This window comes from Ursus arctos, unplaced genomic scaffold, assembly GCF_023065955.2.
Source record: "Ursus arctos isolate Adak ecotype North America unplaced genomic scaffold, UrsArc2.0 scaffold_2, whole genome shotgun sequence".
Lineage (NCBI taxonomy): Eukaryota > Metazoa > Chordata > Mammalia > Carnivora > Ursidae > Ursus > Ursus arctos.
The window spans coordinates 72799246-72825204 of NW_026622874.1; the positions used below are offsets into that span (position 1 = coordinate 72799246).

Sequence of the window (25959 nt, forward strand, 5' to 3'; positions counted from 1 at the left end):
ATGAATGAATGGATGGATGGACCTAAGACAAGAGGTGAGAAAACATCATGTGTTGTGTTTTTTCCCTCGGGAGCAAATGGGGAAGGGGACAGGACCAGGCAGGGCCTCCAGGGGGAATGTCACGGGTATGCTCCACCCTCCTCCATCTCCGCACCCCAGCATACAGCAGGAGCTCAATAAATGTGCACTGGGCAAATGACTGGATGTCCTGCTTGGTCCTCTCCATCCTTGGAGGGCAGGAGCCTATCCCATTTTTGCATTAAGGTAAAAGCACTCTCACGTGCCCCATGCACAAGCATTGACTCCCATCTTTCAGATCCATTCATCCATTCTCCAGGTTGGTTTTGAGGCGCGATTATGGGCAGGCCCCGTGGAGATGGTGGAGAGGCAGAAGCAGCTCTCCCTGCCTCCTGGAGCGGACAGTCAAGGGGGAGACGGGAAGTAACCACCCAAACAAAGGATTATGGTTATGATCATGGACATATATGTATGGAGGTGAGCTGGCCATACACCTCCCTTCAGAGTATAACATTGGAATGTAAGCAAGGCCTCTCGTGTTCTTGTTTCCTCCTTCCCTCCCCTCCCTTCCCCTTCTCCTCCATTCCCACCCCATGCTTCTTTGAGGACTTAACTTTTAAGCTGTGCCTTGAAGCTAGACAAAGAAGGAACAGAAGACCCCAAGAAGCTCTAGAAGGTATGAGACTTGGACAGGGGCTTCTGGCCGACCGCTAAGGCATGGGAAGAACAGGACGGGCTCTCAGTGAGTTGGTGTGATCAGACTGGGTGGGGTGGCAGAGTAGAGATTGGATTAGGTTTCTAATCTGGGTTCTGCTCTCACACCTTGAGTGTGACCTTGGGCCATCTTTCTTCTGAGAAGGAAACGTGTCCCTTCTCTTCCTTACCAAAGTGATCCTCAGAAGACTTCCTAGTGCTGCTCCCAATCATATCTGGAATGTTCCCTGTCTCTGCAGCCCAGTGTCCAAGCACCATCGCCCCCTCCCAGACTCCTGTGGTAGACTCCTACCTGGCTCCCATAGGTGCTCTTGTTCCCTCCCATCTGCAAGCTGACGTTAGGACTTCATCCAACAGTTCAGTGTCTGTTTATTGAACACCTATCAGATGCCAGGCCCTGTTCCATGTGCCAGGGACACTGTGGAGAGAAATGTCCTTGGCTTTGAGGTAGGTGGAGAGAAAGAAGCTGGGAGGTGAAAGGTATAGGGTCCCAGGGGGTCTCTGGAGAGGAATACAGTTGGGGGCAGGCAGAGGTAGAGGGCTGTGTGAGGGTCAGGGGGGATGAGGCTGTGTGTGTGGTGGGGGGATGAGGGTGTGGGGGAGTCTTGTCAGAGCCCCGACAGACACCACTGCTGCTAGTGGGATGTCCAGGCTGGGGAGAGGTCGTCCTTCCTGGGGCGAATTAGGTCCTAGCCTTCCCTGGCTTCACACCCTCAAAGGCCTCTGTTACTCTGAGGACAAAGACAAAGCTTTCCAAGGGGGGCAGCCTCCGTGTATCACCTGGCCTATGTGTCCTCCCACTCCTGGCTTTTTCCATCTTCCCCACCCTGTCCTTGCCACAGAGGCCACAGGGCCTTTGCATAAGTGGCTGCTTCCTCTGCCCGGAATGTTCCTCCCTTCCCACCTCTGCTCGGGGACTCCTACTCATGTCTCAGTTCCTGATTGTCACTTCCTCCAGGATGCTGTCCCCAAACTCCCCTAACTAGTTGGAGTCGGTTTTCATGCCCTCTTCCAGGTACTTTCCTTCTCAGCACATGTCCCCCTTGTAAATACACATTCATCTGGGCAAGTGGGCGAATGGCCTCTCTCTCTGTCTGCTGAACCCCAGTGTGTAGTACAGGACCTGGCATATAGCAGGGGCGCAGCTCATGTTTCTCGAATGAAAGAACAAAAGGATGAATGGATGAGGGGGCAGCCATGGTACGGCCTGGTGTGTCTTGGTGTTCCCGACAGTGTGGAGCATGCTGGGACACAAGGTAGGCGAGCTGTTCCCAGCGCCGTGAGCCTGGGCGAGCACAGGTGTCTCTGAGCCTCGCTTTCTCTCATTTGTCAGATAGGTGTGATCACAATAGCTTGTAGGAGAAGGAGCGGGCATGTGCAGTTTCCCCGGCCTGCCTCATGCCCAGGTGTGTGTGCGTGGGTGGGAAAATAGACATAACATCGCATTTACCATTTCAACCATTTAAAGCACGCAATTCGCAATTCAGAGGCAGTGAGCACATTGAAAAGGTTGTGCAACCATCATCACTATCTGGTATTTCCAGAACATATTGTTGTTTTAAGTAATCTCTACACCCAATGTGGGGCTTGAACTACACCCCCGAGATCAAGGGTCACATGCTCTCCCAACTGAGCCTGCCAGGTGCCCCAGAATCTACTGGGTTTTTATGACGATTGTATCACGTACCTAAAGCTTTCAGCATAGGCTCAGGGGTTGGAGGCGGGCTCGTTAAACATGTTTAGTCATTACTAGCAGTACAGACAATGGTACTGAGAACACTTATGGCTCACTTGCTGAATCACAGGCACCAAGCACTCTGGGCCCCTGACATACGTTCATACTCATTAACTCACTCGATCCTCACCAATGGGGTGCAGGCTCCATGATCCCCATTTTACAGAAGAAGAAACCGAGGAAATAGAGAGGTTTGTTAACTTGCCTAACATCACACAGCAGAGCCAGGGGTTGAAACTGGCTGCAGAATCCACACCCTTGACCTCTGTGCAATGCCGAGCTCAGGTGAAGCCGGAGCTCTACGTGTTTTCCCAGAAGCTGGGAAGAGCAAGGAATTCAAGATTCCCAAGTGAAAACAGGGGACAGTGTTCTCGCCTCCCTCCAGGTGCCCCCTGCCTGTGACACAACCCGAGGCTTGCAGGAAAGCAGGGCGGGTGCACAGAAAGCGTCCTCCTCCCTCCTTCTGCCCACCTTCTCTTTGATGTCTGGCCTCATATACCATAGCTGTCACCTTGTTAGGCTGCTAACAGGTCACAGAGCCTTTCCCCGGGGACTCTGAGGGGCCAGCTGTGACTCTGACGGGCTGCGGCCAGACTGGAAGGCTGGAAGCACCCATTTGCTCATGGCGTGGGCAGGCCAGGAGGTAATTCAGATCCAGTGCTCAGCGTCCCCTCTACACGTCTGCCATCAGAGGGACGCCAGGCAGCAGCATCCCGAGAAAGGAAAATGAGCAGGCATGTCCAGTTTCCCTGGCCTGCCTTATGCCCAACTGCTCGTGACATCCCAAACAATGGGTTGTTAACCTTCTTCTTCCCACTGAGGTTCTTATGAAGAGAGAGCAGCTTTTCCATTTAGTAAGCCTAAGAATCTCCGGGGAGTTTTTTTGTTTTTTTTTAATGCAGATTCCCAGGTCCCTCCTTTGGTCAGGTTGGGCTGAGGTCTGGGCATCTGCAATTTCGACCAGCACCCAACCTATCCCACCCAGACAAACATACACATGCATACATACACACACACAATGACTCTGATAGATGTGGTTTTTGGACCATGCTTAGCGAAACAAAGGAATACAGTATGGATTTTCGTTTTATTATTATTATTATTATTGGTATTTTTATTTTAGATTATTTTTTAAAATTTTAATTTTTTAAGAGAGTTTATTCATTTGAGAGAGAGAAAGAGGGAGAGCACGAGCACCGGGGAGAGGCAGAGGGAGAGGGAAAAACAGACTCCCACTGAACCAGGAGACCGACATGGGGCTCCATCCCAGGACCAGGAGATCATGACCCAAGCAGAAGGCAGAGATGCTTAACTCACTGAGCCTCCCAGGTGCCCCTGGCATTTTTATTTTTTTTAAAGATTTTATTTATTTATTTGACAGAGAGAGAGACAGCCAGCAAGAGAGGGAACACAGGCAGGGGGAGTGGGAGAGGAAGAAGCAGGCTCCCAGCAGAGGAGCCTGATGTGGGGCTCGATCCCAGGACTCCGGGATCACGCCCCGAGCCAAAGGCAGACGCCTAACAACTAAGCCACCCAGGCGCCCCAGCATTTTTATTTTAAATAGGGATAACTAACTAGCTATAAATATTCCTCTCTCTTTATTCACGTTTATACCAGCCGATGGGATCACCTGGGTCTAGAAAATGTACCCGCTTTTAGTTTCCTATCGCTCCTATTGAGATAATAGTAAAAGCAAGAGCAAACATTTATTTAGGACCGACTAAGCAAATTTGCATGGCATTTGCATTTTTACCCTTGCAACACTCCCAGGAGACGGTACTATAATTATCATGTCCGTTTCTTGAAAGGAGGAAATAAAATAACCTAACCAAAGTCACCCAGCTAGTAAGAGGCAGAGCGAGGATTTGACCTCTGGGCTGTCTGAGTGCTCAACCACAGTGCCACGCTGCCTTCCTACCTGGGCACCCTGAACAGGTGGCAGGCTTCAGTGGGCACCACAAACAGGAGGATGTTTCCCAGGGTGCTGGGTTGGCCTCCAGATCTTGTTTGTCTTTTCTTCCAGTGGCCACAGAGACATCTCTTAGACATTCCATCAATCCCAAGGACACTGTTCACAACAGGAAGGGAAACTGGCTGGGAATTCTGTGTGTGGGGCTGGGGTGGCCAGGGCCACAGTTTGGATCCAAAAAGCACTAGGTTTATTTTCAGCACGGTGCCACCCACAATACGGTAGTTTTTTTTTTTTTTTTTAGATTTTATTTCTTTATTAGGGTGACTGGGTGGCTCAGTCGGTGAAGCGTCTGCCTTCAGCTCAGGTCATGATCCCAGGGTCCTGGGATCAAGTCCTGCATCGGACTCCCTGCTCAGCGGAGAGTCCGCTGCTCCCTCTGCCTGCCACTCCCCCTGCTTGTGCTCTCTCTCTCTCCGACAAATAAATAAATAAACATCTTTTTTAAAAAATTATTTATCTGAGAGACAGAGAAAGCTTTTTAAAGTGACTTGTTTAACTACATCAGTCAGGACAGGGTTCCACTGTGTAACAAATGACCCCAAGAGCCCAGTGACTCCAGCAGCCAAAAACAACAAAGGTTTACTTCTTGCCCACACTACACACCCATTGCCAGGCGACAGAGACTCTGCTCCTCGTGGTGACTCAGGACCCAGGCTAACATGGCTGGGTATAGTGCCAGAGAGAATGGGAGTTGCTAAATGTCTTACATGGTCCCTTTCATGCACGACCCACTGGCTGGACAAATCACGGAGCCCCACACATACAGCAGGGGCCAGGAAGTACCATCCCACCGTGTACCCAGGAAGGGGGAACTGGGAACATGACTTAACACATGACCCTCCTCACCCTCTGCAGAGTCTCTGGCAGCCATGTTTGGATGCCATGCCCCCTGTACCACTTACTGGACTAGGGTTGTACATCTGACTCCTTTGGGGCAAAGAGGAATCCCTTCCCTGGGAATTGGGAATTGGGACTGAATAAAATTGGACTCTAGAGCTAGGCTACCTAAATCCAAATCCAAGCTGAATACCTGGGGGGTCATGAGCAAGCGACTTTGCCTGATCGGCCTCAGCTTTCACATCTGCGAATTGGGATAATTACAGCAGCACCTACCTCATAGGGTTGTCATAAGGAGTAAATGAGTCTACATGAAAAGTGCTCAGAACAGGGCCCGGCCATAGAAAGTGCTCAAATGTGTCTGATGTTGTGAGTGCTGTTGTAAGTTAGGGTTCTTTGGTTATAAGCAGCCTATAACTTTACTCTGACTATCTTAGGCTAAGAACAGGCATTTGTTGGAAGGAGAGAGGATAGATCAGATAATCAAAGGAAAAGATGGACAGCCCAGACCTCAGCCAGGGACAAGAGCAGCCTTGGGGATCCAGGAGGCAGGATCAAATAGCCTCTCCAGGTACCACTGCTGGGAAAGTAGGCTCCAAGATTCAGTTTCCAAGAGAGATCTAGCTTCAGCACATCCTTACCCTTTGATACCCTGATCGACAATCCCAACCGAGCTACAAATAGCTGGGAGAGAACAGTTCTTTGAAGGGATTCAGGGCTGTAGTTGGAAGATGAGTCCAGGGTTCACTCGGGGTGCCACTAGCCCATCCAACAGCTTTGTTGAGTTAGGAGAAGACCTTCCCTGTGGGTGGAAGTGCCCCTGAGCCTATGCACATGGCTTCACAAAGACAGGAGGGTCTCCTAGCTCAGAGGTCCTTGTACGGTGTGGAACCTGCTTAACTGTCTGTCGCCACCCTACATCCTTTGCCAGGCCACAGAGAAAGAGAGTGAGAGAAAGACACCATGTGGCCAGGACTGAGCTCTGGGGCTGCCACAGTCCTTGGAGTGGCCTAGGCATAGAGGAAGTCGGGTTGGAGAGAGAAAGAAGAAATCCAACTTGCAGAGAAAAACAGAGCCAAGAGGCTCCTGAAATGCAAATCTGGTTTGCATTTCTGATGGCTTTCCATTTCTGGACCCTCCTGAGGCCTTTAGGTTCTGCAAGACGCTCCATATCCTTATAGTAAGCCTCCCTTTGCTTAAACTAGCTGCATTCCAGCCCCAGCAGGCTCCTAACAAAGGAGAAAGCATTTGGTTACAGCTATCATTCTCCTGGGTTGACAGGGAGACTCTTGCTGAACACCACTGGGAGGTGAGATTCAGACTATACCCAGGGTACAAAGGGGAGTGCTGTGGTGGAGCTAGTGTCCCGGGAGGTCGTGATGAAAAATGACATTGGATTCTCTGCGGATGATGGATGAGAATTTAGCTACCTCCACCCCCCTGCACAGCTATTCTAGGAAAGCAGCTCTGGCAGCAGAGAGAGTAGCTTCCACAGGGAGAAGCCTCTGTGGGTATATTAAACAAAATGCCTTTGATGAGCCCCCAAAGAGTCCTGCTAGACAGTCTGACAGCGGACCTTTCTCATTCTTTCTGGGTCACAAAGCCCAGGATGATGAGCACACATCAAGCATCAGGGTAAACATGGTGCTTTCTCCCTCCCCCTGTAAAACACCCAGGTGGGGTGCCTGGGTGTCTCAGTCGGTTAAGCATCTGCCTTTGGGTTGGGTCACGATCCCAGGGTTCCAGGATCGAGCCCCAAGTTGGGCTCTCTGCTCAGCAGGGAGCCTGCTTCTCCCTCTCCCTGTGCCTGCCACTCCCCTGGCTTGTGCTCCTCTCTGTCAAATAAATAAATAAAATCTTAAAAAAAAAATAAAATAAACATAAAACACCCAGCATGTGGGGATAGGATAATTTTATATCAGGTCTGTGATTTCATAATACTGATTGATCTACTGTGCAAATATAGGGTAACCTTGTGTAAATCTAAATGTCCCCTCTCTGGGTCACATTAACCTCAGCAATAACATGACAGGGATGACGTCAGTGGTTGCTGTCCCTTAGTGTCACACACTGTGTAGATAACCATTATATGTTTCCACTCCCCTTCCCCCAAGCTCCTTTGGATGACTTCATGTGGTCCTGGGCTATCCTCCTCCCTTCTCCCTATGTGACTTAGGCTGGCCAGGGTAGCCTAGTCCCTTGGCTGCTGGACTGGCTCACAACATAGGCATGTGATCCATGCTGGACCAATCAGAATCTTCTCTAGGATTTTTTTTAAGATTGTATTTATTTATTTGTTTGTTTATTTATTATATTAAATATTATATTTATATATAATATATATTATATATTAATATATTATATAGTATATTAAATATTATACATTTATAAATTTATTTATAAATTATTTATTTATAAATTCTACACCCAATGTGGGATTCGAACTCACGACCCTGAGATCAAGAGTCACATGCTCGGGGCGCCTGGGTGGTGCAGTCGTTAAGCATCTGCCTTCGGCTCGGAGCATGATCCCGGCATTCTGGGATCGAGCCCCACGTCAGGCTCCTCCGCTGGGAGCCTGCTTCTTCCTCTCCCACTCCCCTTGCTTGTGTTCCTTCTCTCACTGGCTGTCCCTCTCTCTGTCAAATAAATAAATAAAATCTTAAAAAAAAAAAAAAAAAAGAGTCACATGCTCTTTCGACTGAGCCAGCCAGGCACTCCTTCTGTAAGATTGATCCATAGATGTTGGGAAGCCAGTGTTCTTCTGAACGGGCTGCTGACCTGGAGGTCTGAAGCCACCACAGGTCATTTTTTCTGCTACATGGACAGAATATCCTCGCAAAATGAAGCCAGGCAGAAACTCACAGAACAGAGAGAGAGAAAGCTCTTACCCACTTCTAAAATTCCCAGTGACATTCACTCATCAGTTTACCTTCTATCTAAGGTCTTTGAGTTTGGGTTCACATTCAAAAGAGAAAGTCACTTTTGTGGGGACTCCAGCTTATGCGATTTTGGAGGGGTTCTCCTGAAGAAAAAAAACAGTTTAGGGGCACCTGGCTGGCTCAGTCAGTACAGCATGCAATTCTTTTTTTTTTTTTTTTTTTTTAAGATTTTATTTATTTATTTGACAGAGAGAGAGACAGCCAGCAAGAGAAGGAACACAAGCAAGGGGAACGGGAGAGGAAGAAGCAGGCTTCCCAGCGGAGCAGGGAGCCCAATGCAGGGCTTGATCCCAGGACCCTGGGATCAGGCCCTGAGCTGAAGGCAGACGCTTAACGACTGAGCCACCCAGGCGCCCCTACAGCATGCAATTCTTAATCTTGGGGTCCTGAGTTCAAGCTCCATGTTGGGTGTAGAAGTTACTTAAAAAAAGAAAGAAAGAAAAAGAAAAAAAAAAACAGTTTAATTATGACGTTAAAAAGCTAGGAAAGGAACAGCAGGCCAGACTTGCCCTAAGAGCTGTAGCTCGCTGACCCTTGATCACATATATGACTTACGAGTAAAATGTTTACAACAGACACATACAAAAATTACTAGGGCACCTCCCAGGGCTTAGGAAGGGGTAAACAAGTGTCCCCAAACTCCTGCTTCATGACCCTCACATTAAGGCAACTCTGTTTGCACCCACTTAGAACCAGTCCCTTCTGTGAGTTTGTATCTATCACTTTTTCGCCCCTGAGTTTATCCCAGCTTAAGTGTGTGCAGTGCCTCATCACTACCTCAGTCTGTCTGTCTACAAGGCACCTGAGAGCTGGAAAATGGTTGAGAATATTTGTACTCTTTCTCTTTTAAATATATATATATAGGGGCGCCTGGGTAGCGCAGTCGTTAAAGCGTCTGCCTTCGGCTCAGGGCGTGATCCCGGCGTCCTGGGATCGAGTCCCACATCGGGCTCCTCCGCTGTGAGCCTGCTTCTTCCTCTCCCACTCCCCCTGCTGTGTTCCCTCTCTCGCTGCCTGTCTCTCTGTCACATAAATAAATAAAAAATCTTTAAAAAAAATAAATATATATATATATTATATATGTATATAATATATATATATTATTCTATATAAAATCAATCCTGCCTGTACTCTTCTGTTCTCTCCTTTGGAAACCAATTTAGCAGTTCATGAGCGCGATTTCGCTCCCACTAACAACACAGATAAGCTTAATAATAAGCGTGAGGCATTATACTTAATGCTTTCGGGACGTTTTCTTATGTAATCTTCTCGATAACCCCGGGAGGCAGGGTCAGGGGTACTGTGAATTGCCTACTCTGCATCCAGTCTGGATTTTCTTGAAATCCAGAACCAACTGCAACCCACGTGGCTGAGGCCCTACCCACTCCCCCCTTCAACTCCAGGGGTGGGCTCTGATTGGTCTCAACTTCGAGATCCTATTTCCCTGCCTGTGATTGGCTCAGGGATCCAGGCCTAAGCCAATCAGCTTTGGTCACTTCCCAATCCATGGGTAGGGATGAGACCAATTACACCGCGGGTGTAAGGGAGGTGTAAGGGAGAGAGGGGCTCTCCACCGCTCACTGGGTATGAACAAGGCATATAGCCTCAGTTACCACGACAAGCCACCCAATGACCACAAAAGAAGCTCAACCTTCGGCTGAAGGTGAAGCCTGGATAGAGAAGGAAAGTTCCTGGGTTCTTGAGGATCAGATTCAGTTTCTGGATTAGCCATGCCTGAGGACACCCCACCTCTGGGCTCCCTGCTATGTGAAATGATACATTTTCTTATGGTTCATATCAATTTCTGTTCCTCCCAGACAAAAACATCTGATTGATGCATGTAGATACTTACCTTCATTTTACATTCGAGGAAGCTGAATTCAAAGATGTTATGTAATGCAAATGAGTCACTGGGTTGAGTGGTGGTTCTGGGACTGTCTGACTTCCATGCTAATGCCTTTCATCATGCCGGTATAAGGATTAGCTTGAGGATCCCCGTCCCACCACCCCCATTTCTGCAATGCAACTAATGACAACATCAACGACAATAATAATGATAGCTAATACTTATTGAATGTCTAAGTGTCAGGTACTGTTCTAAGTGATTCACCTTTGTAAATTGTTACTTTTTTTTTGAGAGAGCGCGAGAGAGCAGAGGGCCAGAGGGAGAGCAAAAATCTCAAGTAGGGTCCACGCTCAGTGTGGAGCCTGACACAGGGCTCCATCTCAAGACCCTGAGATCATGACCTGAGCCGAAATCAAGAGTCGGTCGCTCAACCGACTGAGCCACCCATGTGCCGCTCTTAGTTGTTACTATGATCCCCATTTAACAGATGAAGAAACTAGCACAGAGGGTTTAAGCAACCTGTCCAAGGTCACATGAGATTCTGATTGTAAATGCTCTTACCCACTATGCCAAACAGAGTAATGCATTTTAGTACCGACTTCAGTTGGCTGAGCAGAGAAATGTGTGGCCACAGACCTTACCAACACCCTATCTTTACACTCAGGCTGCTTCACTTATTGGCAAAACCAGCTAGCTCCTAAGGGCATCGAGTTTCCAAACCTTGATGCATAGCAGAGAGGCAAAAAATAATGGGCATTATTTTTCTATATCCATTTATTTCCTGGTTGATTTCGCTTGTTGGCTAGCTTTTTCCAGTTTGCTTTCATATCTGCACTACCACCCACTTCCGTATGTTATGACTTTAAATGAATTACATTCTTGGAACATTCACCTCCCCTCTTCCCTCTCCTGTCTGAAGCTCAGTAAACCCAGCTGGCAATAGGTTCATCTCCTCCTTGTTTCTTCTTGCACATCATTAACTTTGGAGCTGAAAGCAATTCTAAGTCCATAACCAGTGTCCAAAGGATGCTTCCCACAGGCCCAGTGCTGTTCTGAGTGCTCAACATATGCTCCTTAAAACAACCTCTGAAAGAAGTTCTATTATTATCATCCACCCTTCAGGGATGAAAAAAACTGCGGCACAGAGAGATTCAGTAATTCGCCAAAGTCACACAGCAATACACAACAGAGCAAAGATTTGAACGTAGAAAGTCTGATTCACCACTCATTATGGTGGACCCTGGCGTTGCACTTACAAGGGGAAGAGAGGGCAATCTGCATGGTATCAGGGAGCTTTTGAAATAGTAAAGCATGCCACCATCCCCCACCTCTGAGCCAATTCTGTGTTTGCTAAAGATCCCATCAAGTGAAGAATTATATTAACTCAGACCTGATCTTTCTCAACCTGGCCCTTTGCGCTCAGCCTGATTTCCTCGGCTTACAATGCTCTTTGCAGGGGTGCCTGGGGGGTTCAGTTGGTTAAGCATGTGACTCTTGATTTCACCTCAGGCCTTGATCTCAGGGTCTTGAGTTCAAAACATGTGTTGGGTTCCATGCCAAATGTGGAGCCTACGTTAGAGGAAAAAAAAAAAAGGCCTTTGCAGCCTTTCTCATCGGCTCTTTTATCCCTCCAAAGATGGGCTGTCCAACGTGGAAGCTGTCAGCCAAGTGTGACTCCTGAGAACTTGAAGTAGGGCTCGTTCAAACTGAGAAGTGCTATAAGCATTCAACGCACACTGGATTTCAAAAACTGAGCATTAGGGTGAAAGACTAATTGAAACACCTAGTAGCTGGTTCCCTCCAAAGAGAAAAATCAGAAAAACACGCATAAAAAAACAAAAAACAAAAAGCTTAGCATTAAGAAAAAAATAAAATTTCAATAATTTTTGTATCGATTACAAATTGAAATGACAATATTTTGTACATACTGGGTTAAGCAAGATATATTGCTAAAATTATTTTCACCTGCTTCTTCTGACTTTGTTGTTTATTTTTAATTTTTGCTTTTTCTTTTCTTTCTTTTACTTACTTTGTAAATGTGGCTACTAGAAAATTTTATTTTATTATTTATTATCATTTCATTTTTAGAAAAATTTAAATTATATACATGTCTTACATTATGTTTCTATTGGATGTCACCCTTCCAATGCCCCTTCTTTCAGGAAGCCTTCCTGAACTATCTAACCTAGAGTAAGCCCTTTCCCCTTAAATGGGTTCTAACCATAGGTATTTATTTCTCTGTCACCTGTCAGTCTGAACATGGGCAGTCCAGACCTGGGATGGGGCTTCCTGGTGTCTGGATCCCAGGCTCCTTCTAACTTGTTGCCCTGCTGTGCATAGCCTTCCTTACAGGGTCAAGATGGGTGCTCCAGCATTCGCCTTTCCAGCCCGAGAAGGACCTGCCTGCTCCTTCAGGACACTTTCCCATCAGCTTCCATCATTAGCCAGGACTCGGTCACATGGCCATGCCCGCTGCAAGGGAGTCCAGGAAATGTTGCATGGCCATGCGCCCAGCTACAAATTGGGGGACTCTATGACTTTAAAAGAAAGAAGAGATATGGGAGAGACAACCAGTCATCCCTGTCCCATCTCCTAGAGGCAGCCTCCTCTTGATTTTCTAGCACAGGTTACAATCTGTTATTATTTTGATTGTTTATCTGTTTCCTTTGGGACATACTCCCTCCTTTGAATGTAAATTCTCAAAGGGCAGAGACTTGACAGTGTTTTAAATTCTGTCCCACTACTGGTGATGTGCTACCCAGCACAAACGAGGCATGTAGTGGCTGTTTGTTTAATAGATCCATGTTTGTTGGGGCCCCTGGTTGGCTCAGTCGGTTAAGCATCTGACTCTTAATTTTAGCTCAGGTCTTAATCTCAAAGTCATGAGTTCAAGCCCTGTGTTGGGCTCCCCACTGGCCGTGGAGCCTGTTTAAGATTCTTTCTCCTCTGCCCCTCTCCCCCTGCTCAAATGCACACTCTCTGTCTCTAAAAATAAATAAGTAATTAAAATAAAAATAGATCTATTTTTTTATAAAATCCCAATCATTTCTAGGAGAGCCATCATGCAGGTAATGAGTGGGGTCTATAGCATTTTGCCTATAACAAAGTCGGGATACTGAAAGAGAGAGCTTTCCAGATGATTGCTGAGCAGGTGTTGGGCTGACAGTGCTTCTAACTTCCCTTTACTACTAAATCAGAGGAGTGCCCCAGTGGACTTTTTCCAGAGAGAATGAATCCTACCTTTGCATGGTTAAGGCCCTTCACCAATCTCGGACACCTCTTAGAATGTTCCCTGGAATGATTATGGCAACCCACCAAGACTCCAATCCCTGCTATCAAATTAATCTCCCTCAGTCCCACTTAGCTCCTTCCCAGCCCCCAGTGTCACGATGTGTGTGATCAAAGCCCAACTCCCACGACTGTCTTTCAGGGATTTCTCTCATGACCACACCTTAAGGAGGAGTGGCCCATTCTTGCCAATAACCCCAACGATGAGGAGGATGATAAAACAACTTACGTTTCTGGAGGCTTATTCTGTGCCAAGGACTGTTAGAGCCACAGTAACACTCTTCATGGGCTTGGGGTGCCAAACTGGCTTGGTCAGCAGAGCATGCCACTCTGGATCTCGGGGTCGTGGGTTCAAGCCCCACGCTGGGGGTAGAGATTACTTAAAAAAAAAAAAAAAAGACTTTCATGGGCCCTTCCCTTATAAAATATATATTACATTTTGTGACTGTGTTGGTACAAAGACAAAACCAAGGCAGGTAGGATTATGTCCTTTTTTTCTTTCTTTCTTTCTTTTTTTTTTTTTTTTTTAAGATTTTATTTATTTATTTGACAGAGAGAGAGAGACAGCCAGCGAGAGAGGGAACACAGCATGGGGAGTGGGAGAGGAAGAAGCAGGCTCCCAACAGAGGAGCCTGATGCGGGGCTCGATCCCAGAACGCCGGGATCACGCCCTGAGCCAAAGGCAGACGCTTAACGACTGAGCCACCCAGGCGCCCCTATGTCCTTTTTTTCTTGATATTAAAATGAAATTAAAATAGTTCCATGGCCCCTAAAAGTATCAGGGTGCCTAGGCCCAAAGTCTGTGGTGCCTACTGGAGAATCAGCCCTGGACACTGTCCTAAACACAGTCTCACTTATTTGCCACAAAAGCCGCCTGGAGCAGGGACAGGACACAACACCTTGCATGTCTGGGATCCTAAAGATCTGGCATGGTTTTAAATTTACATCATTTACCACCAAATCTGACCCAAATTGGCAAATATTTCTATTTCCCAAAGACACAATGTAGCAGGAGTCATCAAACCATATTCCATATCCTGAGCCTCGCATTCCTGGTCATTTGGGGAATTTTATGATTCCTGACACATTTAACATTTGAGAGGCTGTAAGGGCTGCAGGAGCTGGAGGGACTTTACTATAAGCCCCTCAAGGAGGGTTCTGGGCAAAGATGTCGGCTGCTGAGTGCTGCTAGCCCCCAGACGCTGGAGGAACAGGGCCCTGGGAAGTATCCAGGCACACTCCAAGTAAGCACACGGCCCCAGGAAGCAAAGCCCTTTCCTCCTGGAATGTCTCTCCTGGTGCTCTCTCCTGACAAAGCATTGCTGCCATCTGGCCCAGGAAGCAAAGTTTCCAAGGGCCCAGATCCATTTTCACAGGGCAGATAAAAAGGGTGAATTTCGGTAACTGGCATACACTATAATGATTAGGATTCTTCTGGTGGCAAGGGACATATCCAGTTCAAACCCGCTTTTTATAAAGCTGTATGTGCTGGAGCACTGTGAAGTGTCCAACGCTTGATCACAGCTCAGGTTTTGGTCTCAGGGTCATGAGTTCGAGCCCCTGTATTGGGCTCCATCCTAAGCATGGAGCCTACTTTAAATAAATAAATAAATAAACAAACAAATAAATAAATAAATAAATAAAAGATAAAACAAAAAGCTCCATGTGTGTGTAGGGGTAGAGGTATACAGAGTCTTGAAGTTTCACCCCACAGATTACCTATCGAGTACAAATAACAGAAGATGCCTTTACGGTGGCTAAATCTGGAAGATGCAACCTGCAATAAATGGCCAAATTTAACGTTACCAATGGTGAGAAAAATCGACACCAAGTGCCCTCTGTTGGTGAGGAACTGAGGGACACACCATCACTTAGGAAGTACACTCACTAAAAACATATCATCAGCATATAAACAGTGGAGGGGCTCCTGGCTGGCTCAGTCAGAAGAGCAGGTGTCTCTTGATCTCAGGGTCATGAGTTTGAGCCCCCGCACTGGGCATAGAGACGACTAAAATAAACAAACAAACAAACAAACTTTTAAAAAAAGAATCTCAGCAGTAGAAACCAATTTTACAAATCTAAATTGAGATACTCTACAAAATAACTGTCTGGACAGAAACACCAGTGCCATGAAAAGCAAAAATGGTTGGAGAACAGTTGTGGGTTTAAGGAGACTGGGGATCCAACAGCAGAGTGCAGCGCGTGATCCTGAATTGGAGACAAGAACCACATTATTGGAACAACTGGGGCAAATTGCATGTGGACCACCTATCAGAAGATAGTAGGGCATTAATGTTAAATTTCGTTCTTTTTTTTTTAAGTTGATGATAGATAGTAATAGATAGACAAACACAACAGAAAACTAAAGAAATGTAGGAAAAAAATTTTTTTTTAAAGAGGAGAAGAAGAATTGACCCACACAACTGAAAAGGAATATACTAGCTTTGGGCACAGTCGGTTACATGCGTCAAATAACGTGTCAGGAATCAGTCCTTCTCTGTCTCTTGTTTCTGCTTTGTTTCCACTGGTTCTCCAAGCTCATACCCTACCAGCTTAGCCATGCCAGTGGATGGACAATATCTCTTTCCAGGGCTGATGCTCATTGGACACACTTGGATCATATGTCCACTCCTGAACCGTTATAAGGATGGGGTGCCCTGACTGGTTAAGTTGGGTCAGGTGCCCACCCCAGGAATCTAGGAATGGGATCAGCCCCACAAACACCACATGAGCTGAGAATGAAGGACTGGTCATTCCCCAAAGAAAATTGGGGAAGGTGCTACCAGAGGAAAGACGAATCAATGTCCGACAGGTAAAAATAACATGCATGGTGTGTGGGTGTGTGTGTGTGAGTGTATTTTTTAACTATTTGTACTTTACATCCTTTTCTGAGACTGACGTTTTTCTTTTTTTTAAGATTTTATTTTTTGTAATATTTTATTTATTTATTTTAGAGAGAAAGAGAGCATGAGCAGGGGGAGGAGCAAAGGGGGAGGAGCAGAGGGAGAGGGCGACAATCTCCAGCAGAGTCCACGATGAGCCCAACACAGGGCTTGATCCCACAACCCCGAGATCACGACCTGAGCCAAAACCAAGAGCCAGATGCTCAACTAACTACACCACCCAGGCACCCCTAAGATTTTATTTTTAAGTAATCTGTACACCCAATGTGGGGCTCAAACTCACAACCCCAAGATTAAGACTTGCATGTTCCACCAACAGAGCCAGCCAGACACCCTGAGATGAACATTTTTCACTCATTAAGATATCATTGTCAGTTATATCTCAATAAAGGTGGGCAAAATATATATCACAGACAAGAACAAAATCACAGACGGTAGAGAAACCTGAGAGACATTACCTTATCCAGGTCATCGTCAAGGTCAACACCAACATGAGACGTTACGTTGGTGATCTGCATCCTCGATTTGATGCAATGAGAATGGCACTTCATCTGTGTGGTCTTCCTCGCCAGCTCCATCATCCCAGGCTCTTCATGAGAAAAACATCAGACAAATCCCAACTGAGGAGCATTCTGCAAACACTTGGCTGGTATTCCTCGAAACTGTCAAGGTCATTAAAGACAAGGAAGTCTAAGAGGAATCTAAGGAAAAATGACAAATAAATGTAAAGTGGTATTCTGGATGGGACCCTGGAACAGAAAAAGGACATTAAGTAAAAACTAAGAACATCTGAATAAAGTCTGGATTTTGGTTAATGGATCAATATTAGTTCATCAATTTTAACAAATGTGCCATACTAATGTAAGATAGTAATAGGAGAAACTGAGTGCAGGTAGCTGGGAACTTTTCATGCTATCTTTGCAATTTTTCTACATCTCTAAATAAATTTTATTTATTTATTTTTAAAGATTTTATTTTTGGGGCACCTGGATAGCTCAGCTGGTTAAGCATCTGCCTTCAGCTCAAGTCATGATCCAGGGGTCCTGGGATCGAGGCCCACATAGGGCTCCCTCCTCCGGGGGGAGCCTGCTTCTGCCTCTCCTGCTCCACCTGCTTGTAAGCTCTCTCTCTCTGTCAAATAAATAAATAAAATAAACCAGGGGTCAGCAAATTTCTCTACATTGGGCCAGAGAGTTAATTTCTTTGGCTTTGTGGGCCAGACTTTCTTGCAACTATTGCATTCTGCAGGGGCAAAAGTAGCCACAGATAGTACTGGGTGAATTGGTGTGGCTCTGTTCCGATAAAACTTTGTTTGCAAAGCCAGGTGGAAGGCTGAACTTGACCTGTGAGCCATAGTTTTCTGACCCTGGCCCAAACCAATTGTGCTTCACTGGAGCTGGGCCCATTTCAGTCTGCACGTCAGGATGCTGTGAGCCAGAAGAAAGGGAAAGGGTTTGCTGGGGGTGCCCACGAGGGTGAACTTCTCAAAGACGGGAACAGTGTTTCCTTCATCTAGTTTTGTACAATCTCTAGCACAGTGGGCTTCTAGCTCAGGCAATGCTTAGCTGAATGAAAACAACCCAAAGGGAGTGTTTACGGAAGGGCTTGCAGCACATTTTTCCTGAAACACGATTCAGGATAAATCGAATTTCCAAAAACGGTTTGGGAAGAAATGTAGTGAGATCAGCCAAGGGTCTTTCTTCCCACCTGCGGTAGGCAGAAGAACGTCCCCCAAAGATGTCCACGTCCTACTGCCTGGAATCTATGAAGATGTTATGTTACTTGGTGAGGGGCAAATTAAGGGTGGGGATTCAATCAGGATTGCTAATCAGGTCACCTTGAGATGGGTAGGTTATATCTGGATTACTCAGGTGGATCCAGTGTAATCATAAGGGGCCTTCAAAGGGCAGGCAGGAGAATCCGAGAATTAAAAACAGATGTGTTGGTGGACACAGAGGTTGGAGATGTGCTTTGAGGATGGGGAAGGACCCACAAGGCAAGGAATGTCTCTAGAAGCTTGGGAAGCCAAGAGAAAGGATTCTCTCCTAGAGCCTCCAGAAAAGAAGGCATCCAGGGTGCACTCTGAATTTAGCCCAGTGAGACCTTTTTCGGATTTCTGACCTCCAGGACTGTCAGACAATAAATAGGTGTTATTTTAAGCCATTAAGTTTGTGGTGATGTGTTCCAGCCGCCACAGGACGCTAGGACACCATCTGTGCAGTCCAGACCCCAACAGTGGTTCCCTGGGAGCCGTCTCTCTGGGGGAGCTCCATCCCCCCCCAACAGTGAGTCTGCGCTGCCTGGGGCTTACCAGTGGGCAGTGACGGATGAGATTCGGGGTCAGCTCCAGACCCAAGCCTCAGGAGGGCGGGCGGCCCCACCTTGCACTCTGGGGAGGCCCCAGATGCAGCAGACAAAGCCCTGCGGTCCTGCCGGAGGAAGCTGGTGAAGAGCAAAGGCCCTGAGGCAGGCAGCTCGGAGAGGAGAGGGGCCCAGCCTCCTCAGGGTCCCCCCTGTAGCCTCCAGGTGACCCCCCCAGCCCGCCAGACGCCAACAGCGTGGCAGACCCTAGGCGAGACCAGCCGCGGAGTAGCCCCGCCAGCCGAGTCCGCCCACAGAACCGGAGGGATAATAACACGGTTGTTTTAAGCCACCGTCTAATTTTAGCTACCCTGAGTTGAGGCCCTGCTGTGCGGAGTGCTGGGGAGCCATGATCTCCTATCACTGTCCTGAATGTCACCCCCACTTTCAGGATGGAGAAACTGAGGCCCGCGGAGGGAAAGGCGCAAGGGCTGCTGGTAGATGGGAGGGCTGGGTACGAACCCCAGTCCGTCCACCTCCAGAGCCCCAGGCCTTGACACTTCCGGGGCCAGGCGCCACTCTCCTCAGTGCCCCTCAGTCTGGCCCCGTCGCTGCCTCGGCCGCGCGTGGGGGCCGCCATGTTGCTTCAGGCCAAGTCGGAGCCGCGCTCCGGCGCTTCCCCTCCGCGTGCTCCTCAAGACTCACCGGAGGAGAAGCAGGATGTCTTCCAGTAAGTGAAAACCGAGACTTAGAGAGGAAGCGCGGCCCGATCCATTACAGGGTTATTCTAGCCCGTAATGGACCTGCGTGCTAGCTCTCAGACCCAGCCAGACTGTCTGCACGGGGCCGGGAGGGTTTCAGGCTGCCCTGTGGCTGCTTCTGGGGTCACGGGCTCAGGAAGGCAGAAGGGAGGGGACCCCAGAGGGTGCTGCTCCGGTGTCTGGGAACTGCCACCCCACACTGCCAGTCAGCCTGGCCAGAGGAGCCGCCAACGCAGGCTCGGCCCCGGGAGTGTGTACCTGCAGTCCCGGGGCTTTCCAGAGCCTGCTGTGGCTTCCCCGGGCCCGCAGGGAGGGCCTTCCGGGGCTGATCGCTCCTCTCGGGCCTTGACTCCCGCCGCCCGGGCAGCGCCGAGGTCCGGCAGCTGCCCGTGGTCCTTGCACCCCCTAGTGGCCACGGGGAGAAAAGAGCCGCTGGGTAACAGGTAGGCGGCGATGAGGAGCCGGGCGCTTGTCCCCGCTGACATTGAAAAGTCAGACTCTCCTGTCCCTGCGCTACCAGGTAAATAGAAGAGACAACTCAGAAGAACGGAGGGCCCCGCTCGGACAAATGCAGGCGTCCATGGCCTTCTCGACTAGATTGCTCCAGCCAGATTAGCTGTGAAGGGAATCCTGCTTTCTATTACTATTTTTTTTAGAGCAGTTTAAGGTTTGCGGCAAAAGTGAAGGGAAGCTACAGATTTCTCATACACTCCCTGCCCCTACTCCTGCAGGGGCACTCTCAACATCCCCGCCAGAGTGGGGCATTTGTTATAATGGGTGAGCCTCTGTGGACACATCATCGTCCCCCAGAGTTGGTCATTTCCATCAGGGTTCACTCTGGGTGGTGTGCATTCCATGGGTTTGGACACACCCATACTGACTTGGGTCCATCATTACAGTTTCACTGCCCTGAAAATCCCCTATTCATCCCTCCCCAAACCCAGGGCAATCACTGATCTTTTCTACTGTCTCCGTAGTTTTGCCTCTTCCAGAATGTCACATAGTTAGAATCAGACAGTATGGAGCCTTTTCAGTCTGGCTGCTTTCACTTCTTCGTGATGTGCATTTAAGTTTCCTCCGTGTCTTTTCATGGCTGGTTACTTTCTTTTTAGCACTGAATAATGTTCCATCATCTGAATGTACGGTTGTCCATTCACCACCTACTGAAGGACATCTTGGTTGCTTCCAAGTTTTGGCGATGGTGAGTAAAGCTGCTCTCCACATCTGTGTGCAGGTTTTCGGGCGGACATCCCTTTTCAACGCATTGTAGTAAATACCAAGGAGTGAGACTGCTGGATCATAGAGCGAGAGGACATTTCCTTTTGTGAGGAATCTCCAAACTGTCTTCCCAAGTGCCCGTGCTACTGTGTGCATCCCCACCAGCAAAGTAGGTGAGTTCCCATCACTCCGTGTCCTCGCCAGCATTTGGCGTTGTCTGTGCTGTTCTAACAGGTATGTAGTGATGTGTCTCTGTTGCTTTTCTCATTGTTTTTCACCATGGAATCGAAAATGGATTCTCATGAGTTAAAAAACCAAACCAAACCAAAAAAAAAAAACCAACCCTTACTTGACTGCTAGGAAAGTGTTCTCTAGATATATTTGACATGACTTTCCCTCTTGCAAGCGGCTCCCCATCACCCAAAGTATTTCCTAATCTGGTTCCCATGCAGCACCAGAGTATCCCCGAATGGGCTTCAGAGACAGAATCCTCTGAAATCGTCTGTTAAATTGTTTGAGTGGATTGGGGGAGGAAGAGTGTCTTCATCAGGTGCTAGTAGGGGGTCTCTGACTCCAACCCCCCCCCCAAAGCTTAAGAAAATCACTGAAAATCCTGATTTCTTAGCATGCAGCTCTCTCATGATCCAGCCTGTTCCTACCTCTGATCACCTTCCAAAACCACAAACAGATAAACAAAAAGGCACCCTCCTTCCTTGCCTGTTATATTAGTGGGGAGAGGACAACCGTGTAAATCAACCCCCACGTCTCGGGGGCTTAACACAGTAGAACTGTATTTCTGGCTTTTCTGTATTTCCTTGTCCAGTGGGGAGTCCCTGGCTATTGCACCACACCATCTATCAGGGACCCAGGCTCCGTCCCTCTGTCCCTCCTGTGGCTCTGACCTCATTGGCGTCCTCTCTGTTTGGATGGCCAACAGGGGAAGAGCAAGGAGAGGATCAAACGTTGGAGGTTTTCTTGGGCCAGGCTTGCAAATGGTGCCCAAAGCTTCTCTTTACATTCTACCTGAACCCAGCCCCGTGGCCACCCTCAAGGGAAGCTAGGAATGTGGTCCAGACCCACAGGAAGAAGCAGTTTTGCAGAGCACCCAGCCACGGTCTGCCACCCCTGACTGACTCCTATGCATTCGCTCAGCTCAGGTGTCATTTCTAGGCAACGTTCTCTGACACCCTCTCACCGCCCCCCACTCCCACCCCCCTCCTCCCACACACACACACACCGTGCCTCAGCCTGCCTTGGCCCTGATTCCATTAGATTAATGCTCTTCAAATTTAATGTGCCTTCAGATCACTGTGGGACTTTGAGAAAATGCAGATTCTGAGTCAATGAGTCTGGGGTGCGGCCCGGGATTCTGCATTGCTAACAGGTTCCCTGGGGGGATGCCGGTGCTGCTGGTCCATGGACTGAACTTGTAGGAGCAGAGAGTCAGATGCCCCTCATCTCACGTGCATAGCACCCTGTGCTTTCCTCCATCAAATCACTGTGTGGTTGACATGGCTCATTCCTGGGGCTGTCTCCCGGGCTCCCCGAGACCAGGCGGCTACATCTGTTCATTGTTGGACTGCTCCAGGGTGGAGCACAATACCTGGCCCAGAGCAGGAGCCCAGGGAATGCTGTGGTGTGAATGATAGATGAGTCTCCTCCTTTGTAATCAAACTTCCCCCTCCCAGCCCCCTGGCTGAACCACAGTGGGGTTGGGGGACAATTTGAAATTGCCAAATTGATCAGCGGCGGAGCTGGCCCCTTGAGGTAGTCTACGATGCTGGAGGAACTAGGGAAAGACCCTCTGCTCAGGATTCCAGAGTGAGCTTTGCAACAAGCCCTCCCTCCCTCCGCCCCCCTCCGCCCCCCTCTCATCGCCATCCCCATCCCAGGACTCTGCTTCTCACAGAGCATCCTTTGGTCTGAAGATGCTGTGTTTCTGATTTATGGCAGTGACTCTGCCCCCAGAAGGTGTCCCCCCTCCTCTTGTTGGTTGCGATAACTGTGCTCAGGGGAAAGCCTCCTGGCCTCATGCTGTCTAGGCCACTTTGCTCAGAATCAGACACTGTGACAAAGATTTGTGGACAAGCATTGTATTCAAGAAGGGCTCTCAGGAGAAATCAGTAAGGCCGTCTCACGCTTAGGGCTTGTGGTTCTGGCCTCAGATTCATTGGGTTCAAATCCCAGGTCTACTTGTCTGCCTTGGGTCAGACACAAACTGTCCATGTCGTAGTCCTGTGATGATAAAATGAGCTGATGTGTGTGAAGTACTTAGCTTGGGGCGATCGATAGCGGAGATGAGCCATGTTTACATTTAGCCCTTCAGGAACGTAGGGGTTAGGGGCGCTGACACCCCCCCACAGTAAAAAATCAGCGTATAACTTTTGACTCCCCCAAAACTTAACTACCAGTAACCTCCTGTGGCCTGGAAGCCTTCCGATAACACAGTCAGTTAACACATATTTTGTATGTTATTTACACTGTATATTGTAGTTTCACAACGAAGTAAGCTAGGGGAAAAGAGAATGCTATGAAGAAAATCATAAGGAAAACACGTTTCCAGGACTGAGCTATATTTATTGAAAGAAAATCCACACATAGGTGGACTTGCGTAGTTCCAACCCGTGTCGTTCAAAGGCCAGTCGTGTAGGGCAGGGGACGCTGTTCTCCACCAAGCATAGGAAGGGAAGGGGGTTGAAGTAAGACGGACTTGCTCTCAGCCACGTGGCCTTCGCTTCCTGAGCCTTGGTTTCCTTGTCTGTGAGGTGGAACTGAGTTCATCGAGATGAGTTATATAAGGCAGTGAGCACGGTGCTCGATGTGCGTTCAAATGTGGTAGTTCCTCCGTTTGAAGGATAATCTGCGTGTAATAAATGGCACACACTTTAAGGGTACCTGTTGGTGAGCTCGACATATATATACACCTGCAACACTACCGCCATGATCAAGAGGGTGAGCATCTCCGTCACCCCCTCATGTCCTCGTGTCCTCTGTGACCCTCCCTCCCACTCTTCCCCACCCCCTGTCTCCAGGCAACCCCTGGTAGCCGCCTGCAGTGAGGGAGAAAGTGAAACACGGCTCAAGGGTTTGCTACTGGGAGCTGCGCGTCTCCCCGGTGGCGTGGCACTCACACAGGTACTAAGGCTGTGGAAATGGACGGTCCCAAGCCTCCCGGAGGTTAAGCAGACATTAGCCCACCTTCAAGTAGGTGTGTTGGAGAGAGAGAGAGATGACACCAAGTGTGGGAGCCTCCAGGAAAACATCTCTGCTTAACCAAAGCATCTGGAATACGTGTGTCAACTGGCTTGGAAATCTAGAAGGGAAAAAGTCAAATGTGGTTTTTGTTTTTTGTTGGTGGTGGGAAGCAAAGCAAAGTTTATTGAGCAATAGTACAAAGCTCCCAAATAGGGAGGGGACCTGAGAGGGTTGTCCTCAAAGGTGTTCTTGATGTGATCTGTTTCACATGAAAAATTCATCTGCCTTGTTTTTAGAGAGAGAGGACTTTTTCCCTAATAGTGGTGGGAATTAGTAGCAGGCAGAGGGAGAAGCGGGCTCCCCACTGAGCAAGGAGCCTGATATGGGATGCCACCTCCCTGGACGCTGGGATCATGACCTGAGCAGAAGGCAGAGGCCTAGTGACTGAGCCACCCAGGTGCCCCATAACCTACTTTATATTTGTATCTGCATTGAGAAATGTCCGGAAGGATATACACCACAATGTCAATAGTGTCCATACGTCTGGCAAGGTGGAATAGGAAAACGGGAGGAAAACCTTTTATTTCTTCATTGTTTGAATATGTTATATTGAACAGGTACTGTTTTTGTAATGAAAATTCAGTTTCCTGTTATAAACATTGCCCCATATCATTAAGTATGTGACGAAAACATTATTTCCAGTGAATGCATGGTATTTGAAAGGTTGAATTCAGGATTAAATCCACTGTCCATTTACTCACCTGTGTGTGGCATGAAACTGTCAGATCTCCAGGGCAGGGACCTTGTGCCATTCATTCCACAAGGCCAGGAAAAGAGAACAGGCCCATTCAGGAAATCTGGAATGAATGGGCAAGGTGGGGGGGGGGGCGGTGAGGGCCATCTGGGAGATGGTGGTTAAGAAAGTTGGCTTTGGGTGCGCCTGGGTGGCACAGCGGTTAAGCTTCTGCCTTCGGCTCAGGGCGTGATCCCGGCGTTATGGGATCGAGCCCCACATCAGGCTCCTCCGCTATGAGCCTGCTTCTTCCTCTCCCACTCCCCCTGCTTGTGTTCCCTCTCTCACTGGCTGTCTCTATGTCTGTCAAATAAATAAATAAAATCTTTAAAAAAAAAAAAAAAACCGTGTTGGATGAGCAGTGCTGGGGTTTAAAAAAAAAAAAAAAAAAAGAAAGAAAGTTGGCTTTGCATCCAAATTGCTTGCGTTCAAACTTTGGGCGTGGCCTCAGGCAGGTCACTTAACCTCCCTGGGCATGTTTCCCATGTATAGAGTACAGAATAGCAATAGTGTCTACTTCATAGGGCTGTGCTGAGGATTTTTTTTTTTAAGATTTTATTTATTTATTTGTCGGAGAGAGAGAAAGGAGAGAGAGCACAAGCAGGGGAAGCGGCAGGCAGAGGGAGAGGGAGAAGCAGACTCCCCTCGGAGAGCAGGGAGCCCAATGTGGGACTCCATCCGAGGACCCTGGGATCATGAAAGGCAGATGCTTAACTGACTCAGCCCCCCAGGTACCCCCCTAGGCATCTGCATTTTTAACAAACTCTCTGGGCGATGCAGAAGGGTGAGAACTCCTGAGTAAGAATAGCACTTGCTTTAGATGAAAGTGGCTCATTCACCATGCAAGACCGCATATCTCAAACCTACTGCAAAACCTTTAAATTCTACCACCCCCAGGGGTTGCTGGGGTCTGGGGACCATTTCTTACCTAGCAACACTGCCGCCCACCTGTGTCCAGAAACTGGGAGAGTTGTTTTTTTTTTTCCTGTGGCTTTTTCAGGGCCCCATCAACACTAAGTTGTGGCATATGAAATTGCCTATATTCAGTTATTTTTGACCCACGAAAAGTCAATTTCATAGGATTCAGGTTAAGAATCTGATAATTCACCTATTTACTTACTCATTTCCCCCAAAGGGATCTACAGACACTCCTTCCTGAAATACTATGACACAGAGTGGGCAACGATGTCAAAATAAAGAAAAAAGAGTCACCTCTAACCACTTAAAAGGAAGGCAGGATAATTGTACTGGGAGCTAGGACGAGACAAATCAATGAACTTGATAGTCTCTGTACGTACAGTTTAGTTGTTTCCAGGAATCCGTGGTGAAGAGGGAAATTCAGAGAGCGTAGGCTTTTTTTTTTTTTTTTCTGTCAGATAAAAGGAATTAAGTTCAGGGGCGCCTGGGTGGCACAGCGGTTAAGCGTCTGCCTTCGG

At 48.1% G+C, this 25959-nt stretch overlaps 1 long non-coding RNA gene across 1 annotated transcript; it reads right to left on the bottom strand.

The window, feature by feature from the left end:
- Window positions 1-12407: 12407 nt before the first annotated feature.
- On the bottom strand, window positions 12408-19665 carry LOC125283426 (uncharacterized). Its single transcript, XR_007191268.2, has 3 exons — window positions 19576-19665; window positions 16714-16956; window positions 12408-13731 (listed from the first exon to the last, which is right to left on the bottom strand). It is a non-coding gene; the product is annotated as an uncharacterized LOC125283426 (long non-coding RNA).
- Between the last annotated feature and the right edge of the window lie 6294 nt (window positions 19666-25959).